The sequence below is a fragment of the Sapajus apella genome, unplaced genomic scaffold (genome assembly GCF_009761245.1).
Source record: "Sapajus apella isolate SASKATOON/1434 unplaced genomic scaffold, GSC_monkey_1.0 scaffold86, whole genome shotgun sequence".
In the NCBI taxonomy this organism is placed as follows: Eukaryota; Metazoa; Chordata; class Mammalia; order Primates; family Cebidae; genus Sapajus; species Sapajus apella.
In genome coordinates this window covers 1,182,342-1,189,401 of record NW_022437026.1, presented here as the reverse complement: position 1 = coordinate 1,189,401, position 7,060 = coordinate 1,182,342, and the positions used below count along the sequence as shown (strand labels likewise).

Genomic DNA, 7,060 nt, shown 5'->3' with positions numbered 1-7,060 from the left:
TATCCTACAAAGCTATCCTTCAAATATGAAGAAGAGATAGTCTTTCCCAGACAAGTCAAAACTGAGAGTATTCACCACCAGTCATGTCTTATAAGAAATGCTAAAGAAAGTTTTTCAACTTAAAAGAAAAAAACATGCAAAAAGAAAACAGCTGAATATATATAGAATACACTGATAAAATTACATGTATGGACAAACCCAGACTACTCTAATACTATGATTGTGAGGCACAATCCACTGACATCTGTAGTATGAAGACCAGAAGACAAATCTATCAAAGACAATAATAACTGCAGAAACCTGTTAAGAGGTAAGGAATAAAAATACGCAAGCTGAAACAACTAAATTAAAAAATGTGTGAGGGTGGAGTAAGTGTTTGTTAGTTTTGTTTCTATTTTTTTCTTTATTATATAAATTGTTATCTCTTCAAAATAACTTGTTATATCTATGTTTTTTATAAGCCTCATAGTAATCACAACACAAAACCTATAATACAGTCACTAAAAATAAAAAGCACATAATTAATATACGCTACCAGAGAAAATTATGTGACCACAAAGAATGACCATAAGAAAACAGAGATAAATTTAAAAACAACCATAAAACAAGCAACGAAATAGCCGTAATAAATCCTTACTTAACAATAATAACACTGAATTTAAATGAAGTCAACTCTCCAATGAAAAGGCATAAAATGCAGGCCAGGTAAGGTGGCTTATGCCTGTAACCCCAGAACTTTCGGAGGACAAGGGAGGTGGATCACTTGAGATCAGAAGCTCAAGACCAGCCTGGCCAACATAGCAAAACCTTGTTTCTCCTAAAAATACAAAACTTAGCTAGGTGTAGTGGTAGAGGTCTGTGATCCTGGCTACACAGAAGGCTGAGGCAGGAGAATTGCTTGAATCCAAAAGGTGGAGGTTGAAGTGAACCAAGATCATGCCATTTCACTGTAGCATGGGCAACAAAGCAAGACTGTCTCACAAAATAAACAAACAAACAAATAAATAAATAAATAAAAATTATAAAAGGAATAAAGGGGCTGAATTGGTAAAGAAAGAAACCCTGACTGTATGCAGCCTACTAGAAATCCACTTCACCTATAAGCGCACACAGAGAATGAAAGTGAAGGGATGAACAAAGATATTTCATGCAACTAGAAACCATAAAAGCAGGAGTAGTTATATCAGATAAAATAGACTAAAAATCAAAGACTACTTTAAAAAGAGACTAAGGTCACTATATAATGCTAAAGGGGTCAATTCAGCAAGACGATATGATAGTTTAAAAAATCTATGAACCCAACTTCAGAGCTCTCAAGCATATAAAGCAAACATTCATTGATCTAAAGGGAGAGGTAGACTGCAATGCAATAATATTAGGAGACTTTAACTGTCAGTAATGGACAGATCATCTAAACAGGAAATCACAAGGAAATATTGGAGTTACACTACACACTTGATCAAATATACCCAACTGACACATACGGAAGCACTGCTGCAGAATACTCATTCTTTTTAACAGTACATGGGACAATCTGCAGAATAGACCACATTTTAGGCCAAATAAAAGTCTCAATAAATTCAAAAGGGTAGAAATCACGTCAAGTATCTTTTCTTACCACAATGGGATAAAACTAGAAGTCAGTAACTCGAGAAACCTCAGAAACTACACAAATACATGAGAATTAAATAACGTGCTCCTTAATGACCAAAGAGTCAGTGACGAAATTAAGAAGAAAATTTTAAAAACTTATTGAAACCAGTGAAAATGGAAGCACAATAAACCAAAATCTGTGGTATGCAGAAAAGCAGTACATAGAAGGAAGTTTAAAGTAATAAATGCTTTTTTAAAAAAAGGTAGAAAGACTTCAAATAAATAACCTAATGATGACCTCAAAGGATTTAGAAGAGCAAGAACATACCAAAATCCAAATTAGTAGAAGAAAAGAAGTAATAAAAATCAGAGCAGAAATAAATGAAATGAGACTAAAAGTACAACATAGAAGATCAAGAAAACAAAAACAGAAAGTGTGGCTTTTGTTGTAAGTGCAGCACAAAATCGCAGAGCTAGATCCAAAGAGGTGATTTATATTGGAACATGGTCTTCTCAGACATAATTAGCGGAAACTGATGAACAAAGACCATTGTAACACTTTGGTGTCTTATGAAAAGATAAACAAAATATAAAAAAGATAAAATCAACAAACCTTTAGCTAGACAGAGAAAAAATATAAAAAACTCAAATAAAAAAATCAGAAACAAAAACAAACAAAAACATGGAGACAAAACAGCTGATGTCATATAGGGCCAGGCATGGTGGCGCATGCCTGTAATCCCAGCACTTTGGGAGGCTGAAGTAGGAGGATTGCTTGAGCTCAGGAGTTCAAGACTAGCCTGGGCAACATAGCAAGACCCTATCTTTATTAAAAACAAACCACAACCACCACCAAGAACAACAACTGTTACCGCACAAATACAAAGAATCATTAGAGATTATTATAAAAAACTATATGCTAAAAATTGGAAATTCTAGAAAATATGAATAAATTGCTACACAAACACAATCTACCACGATTGAACCATGAGGAAACGGAAACCTCAAGGAAACAATAATGAGTAATGAGGTTGAAGATGTAATCTTCCTGTCTTAGTACAGCAATGATCAAGAGGGAGAAGAAACAGAATATGTATATGTGATGGTCATCCTTTTTTGGGATTGTACATGACTCAGTTCAGAACTTTAGTCCAAGCTCTTTCTGATGATGTTTCTTATCATCTTTCATATATAATCCTGTTAATTTTATGAATTATTTATTAATTTTCTTTAAACCTCAGGTATCAAAAAGACAGGAACTCGTTCCCCCTTTTCCATGCCACAAATCAAGTAAATATGTCAGTAAGTCATTCCATTTTTCTGCCCATAAATTGGCATAATGTAAAAAGGGGTATTAATGTTAGAGTATCATGATTTCAAAATCTTGATCAAACATTTGTGGCATATAACTGAATTTTCTTACCCCCATTTGATCCTATGTCTCTTCATCCACTTCTATTTTTTTCAAATTAAAGAGCATATATGTGTTGTGTTTTTAGAAAGTCTAGTTAAAACGGGAAGTCTAGTTAAATAAAAGGTAACTTTTGCTATTTTTTTCTTTTGTTACAGTTGTCCTGTTTTTAAATATTTAATCATTGTGTGTATGTTAAGAGTGTGAAGATTACTGACATTCGCAGCAAGCAGAAGTATTTCTTTTTAGTCGGTTTCATGTCCCTTATTTGTAGAAGGCTGTCAGGCCATTTTGATATTCTTTCTTCTAGAATGACTTTTGAAAAGAAAACCCCAAGCTGCTTACTAAATCAATGGCCTTTTCAACTTAAAAAATCTAGCTTATTGAAGTCATGTTTGTGAGAATTGTGGAGGGATTTTAACAAGAGGAAATAACTCTGAGCTAACAGGAAGAAAGACGGGCAATTCACATCCTGACCATGTGAGAAATCACAATTTGCAAATACCAATACAGTGAAAAGGGAAAATAGGAGCCCTTTCCACTGCAAAGTTGGCTAGATATTAGCGTATAAGGGCTTGGTGCTATCAACAAAGATGCTAGATCTTAAGTACAGATGACCCCCAGCTTCAAAAAAGATATACTTTTAATGTGGCAAAGAGACAGTGTGGCTTTTGTTGTAAGTGCCACACAAAATAGCAGAACTAGACCCAAACAGGTCATTTATATTGGAACATGGTCTTCTCAGAGGTAATCAGTGGAAACTGATGACTGAAGACCATTGTAACACTTTGGTGTCTTATAAAACCTGGGAAACTTCATATAAACTTGAAAGAAACCTCTCACTCTCAATACCACCAAATAACAGAAAGTAAGTAACCTGTCCTGTGCACTCGGTGAGATGGAGACTTGAAGTGACATTAATTTTATTTAAATAACTAATGAATTGAACATTATTGCACTTCTGAATATGTAGGTACAAATTTAAACCTGCTATGTGTTCATTCCCTACTTAATTTATTCCTGAGCTCTGAAATGTAGTTTTTAATCTCAGTATAAATTGTTTTCACTGCCGTTATTTTTATTATTTCCCAGAATCTGTTCATTGTCACTGAATTCTCAATACTTGTTTAGGAGGCTGCAATTATTTACATGAGTTATGAAGAAAATTAGTGGCATTGGTAGAATGTGGTGAGCATAGCTGCCTTTTTTTTTTCTTTTCTTTTCTTTTTTTTGAGACGGAGTTTCGCTCTTGTTACCCAGGCTGGAGGGCAATGGCGCGATCTCGGCTCACCGCAACCTCCACCTCCTGGGTTCAGGCAATTCTCCTGCCTCAACCTCCTGAGTAGCTGAGATTACAGGCACGCGCCACCATGCCCAGCTAATGTTTTTTGTATTTTTAGTAGAGACAGGGTGTCACCATGTTGACCAGGCTGGTCTCGATCTCTTGACCTCGTGATCCACCCGCCCCGGCCTCCCAAAGTGCCGTGATTACAGGGGTGAGCCACCGCGCCCGGCGCATAGCTGCCTTTCAAAACAACTAAAAAATTGTGATCTCCCACTCTGAAGCTGATATTGAAACATGAATTTCAAAGTTGCTGAGCCTTCTTAATCTTTGATGAAGCTATGTATAAAAGGACACTTCCCCAGAGAATTCAAGAACAATTGATTTAATTAACAGTGTAGCTAAAATAGTTCTATATTTAATTTGATAATCTAAACAGCTAAGGACTGCAATTGTTTTTCCCATAGAGAAGTTTCAATGACTCAGCCATTTTCCGTTTGATTCTGATCTCTAAGGAAATACAAGAAAGATACAGAGTGACCAATGCATTTAAAATCAAAATATTATTTTTCTTAGCTAATAACTATAGAAAAATTCATAAATGATTTTTTATGATAAGCAGAGCAAATAAAATATTTGTTAAAATGTATATAAAAACTAAATGTATTATGCTGCCCTAAATTAATACTATTAAAATAATGTTCATAATTTCAGATTATATATGCATACATCATATATACAATATTATAGTGAATATATTATACTCAGTAACTTTAAAATATATTCATATATAATAAGATATATTACATAATGTATTTATATACAATGTATAAATGTATACAATTGATTAAAAGTAGAAAATTACACTGGTATTACTAGTGGCTGGAAGGCATTCTTAAAGCTTTTGATTAGGATGATATTTTGTGCTACCACCAAATATTGATCTTATACCCCCAAACCTCTTTTATTTAACTTTAGGCAGAATTATAAAACTGGCTAAAATAAGAGAGGAAGGATAAAGTATGCATTCTAACATACCACAGCAAAAATTTTTTTGACTGTAGCCTACACTGGCAGGTTGACATTCAGCTAAATGGGGAATGCTTAAAGCTCATCACAGTCCCTACATCATAGATTGTCGTATTGAATGCATTTAGTTTCAGCCATTCCTCCTTCATATATTTCGATATAAATAAACCCTGTGGAAATCCCAAAGATTTAGTTAGGATCTTACATAATCTGAACTTGCTATTTAATAAATCCAGTGCTACCAGGTTGTTTCGTAAGTGTATTTTGTAGAACATTTTTTTTCTGTATCTTTCCGAGGGTTGGTAAAGACATCTCCGTGGATATCGGAGTACTAGCAATTACTTAGTAAGAGTAGGAAAGGGATATATTTTTTCTATTAAGTATTCCTGAAGCCTGGTCTATATACCAGCCAATAAAGCAATCTTTAAAAATATTAGAAATATTGGCTAAATTTTTCGTATTATGCATACATTCTGAAAATTATGAGTATCAGGATCATATTTAACATATTTGCAAGTATTTTAGAAAATATTGTGTGAAAGTGAAACTAAATCTTGAGCAGTTTTAAGTCACGGTTAACCCTTCTCCATTATGATTCAGGCAATGTAAAGTAAGTGAATTTATTAAGACAAAACAGTCACATACAAATCTCAATGTTGTTATAAGAAGGAATTTTCTAGTTTCCCAAAACAAAACACAAAATTTAATTCTTTTCTTCAAAGGCTTTAACATTACGCATCACAATTTCCATAAATAACAGTCATTCTGAACAACCAGAAATGTTCTTACCTTTCTTCTTTTAATCAGTTTCTTGATTTGCTGCTAGCAGCTTTGTGTCATAGCTTCCAGAACCTCTCTTAAAAGCTACAGCTTTATTTAATATAAAAATGTTACTCGTTTTTACAGCACAGCTGCAAACTAGAGCTACACCACTTTTAAAGAGTAACTGAAAGTTTAAGCAGCATTTCCCAAACTAGAAGTAATCATGTGACTATTACTCATACTATTGTTAATCACAGTTGTCTTCTTGATCAAAAAGGCTTGCCAAAGAGGAAGGAAGTTGGTGAAATAATAATTCAAAGTTGAAGAACAAACACATATTTTCTTTCTCATCGGAGATTCTCATCTGAACAACAGAACACAGAATTACTCAAGTGGTTGTTTTCTGATTCATCCACTAGCGACTCATAACTGGTATCCATCCAAAGCTGTAGGAGAGGCTGATGCTGATTAATATTTAAACAGCATTCTTTAGGACACTACTGCTTTATTATCTTGTGTTAAGAAAGATCACCTTAAAAGCGATAGAATCAAAGAAAAAGCAATGCTTTAAATTTTGGCTACTGAAAGAAAAACAAAAACTATTCTCTCTCTCAAAGGCAAATATTTGCACAGTCACACATATAGGTGTGGGAACACACACACACAAGCATACACAGGGAGAAAAAGAAAACAGAAGTAACAAAGTGCCCAGAATGCTATCATTAACATACAAGATGAGGCTACTATGCTTTTGCTAAGTTACAAGGCCACAACTTTATTTTTTTTCAGATCTGCTCGAATCAGTTTTCCAGTGATTTTGCATTCCCCCTCAACAAATAGGGAGGAAATGAGGAGAAGCAGCCAGCGTCCCACAGCAGCTTTAGAATGAACACTGCATTTGTTCTGAGAGAGAAACTTTAAGGGGAAAAGGAAATGAGAATAGAGAAGAAACTGCAGTACGAAGGAATTAAAAGAAAGAAAAT

The 7,060-nt window shown here is 34.2% G+C and overlaps 1 protein-coding gene across 5 annotated transcripts in view; it reads right to left on the bottom strand.

Moving 5' to 3' along the window:
* CLEC2B (C-type lectin domain family 2 member B) overlaps positions 1–6,785 on the bottom strand; it is a 37,594-nt gene extending 30,809 nt beyond the window's left edge. For 2 of the 5 annotated variants that reach the window (XM_032254382.1, XM_032254377.1), the window contains exon 1: positions 6,105–6,784. The gene's annotated coding sequence lies outside the window, so the exon portion shown is untranslated. Of the gene's footprint in view, positions 1–6,104 lie in introns of all 5 variants that reach the window. The other 3 variants (XM_032254378.1, XM_032254379.1, XM_032254380.1) reach the window with 3 other exon arrangements.
* Between the last annotated feature and the right edge of the window lie 275 nt (positions 6,786–7,060).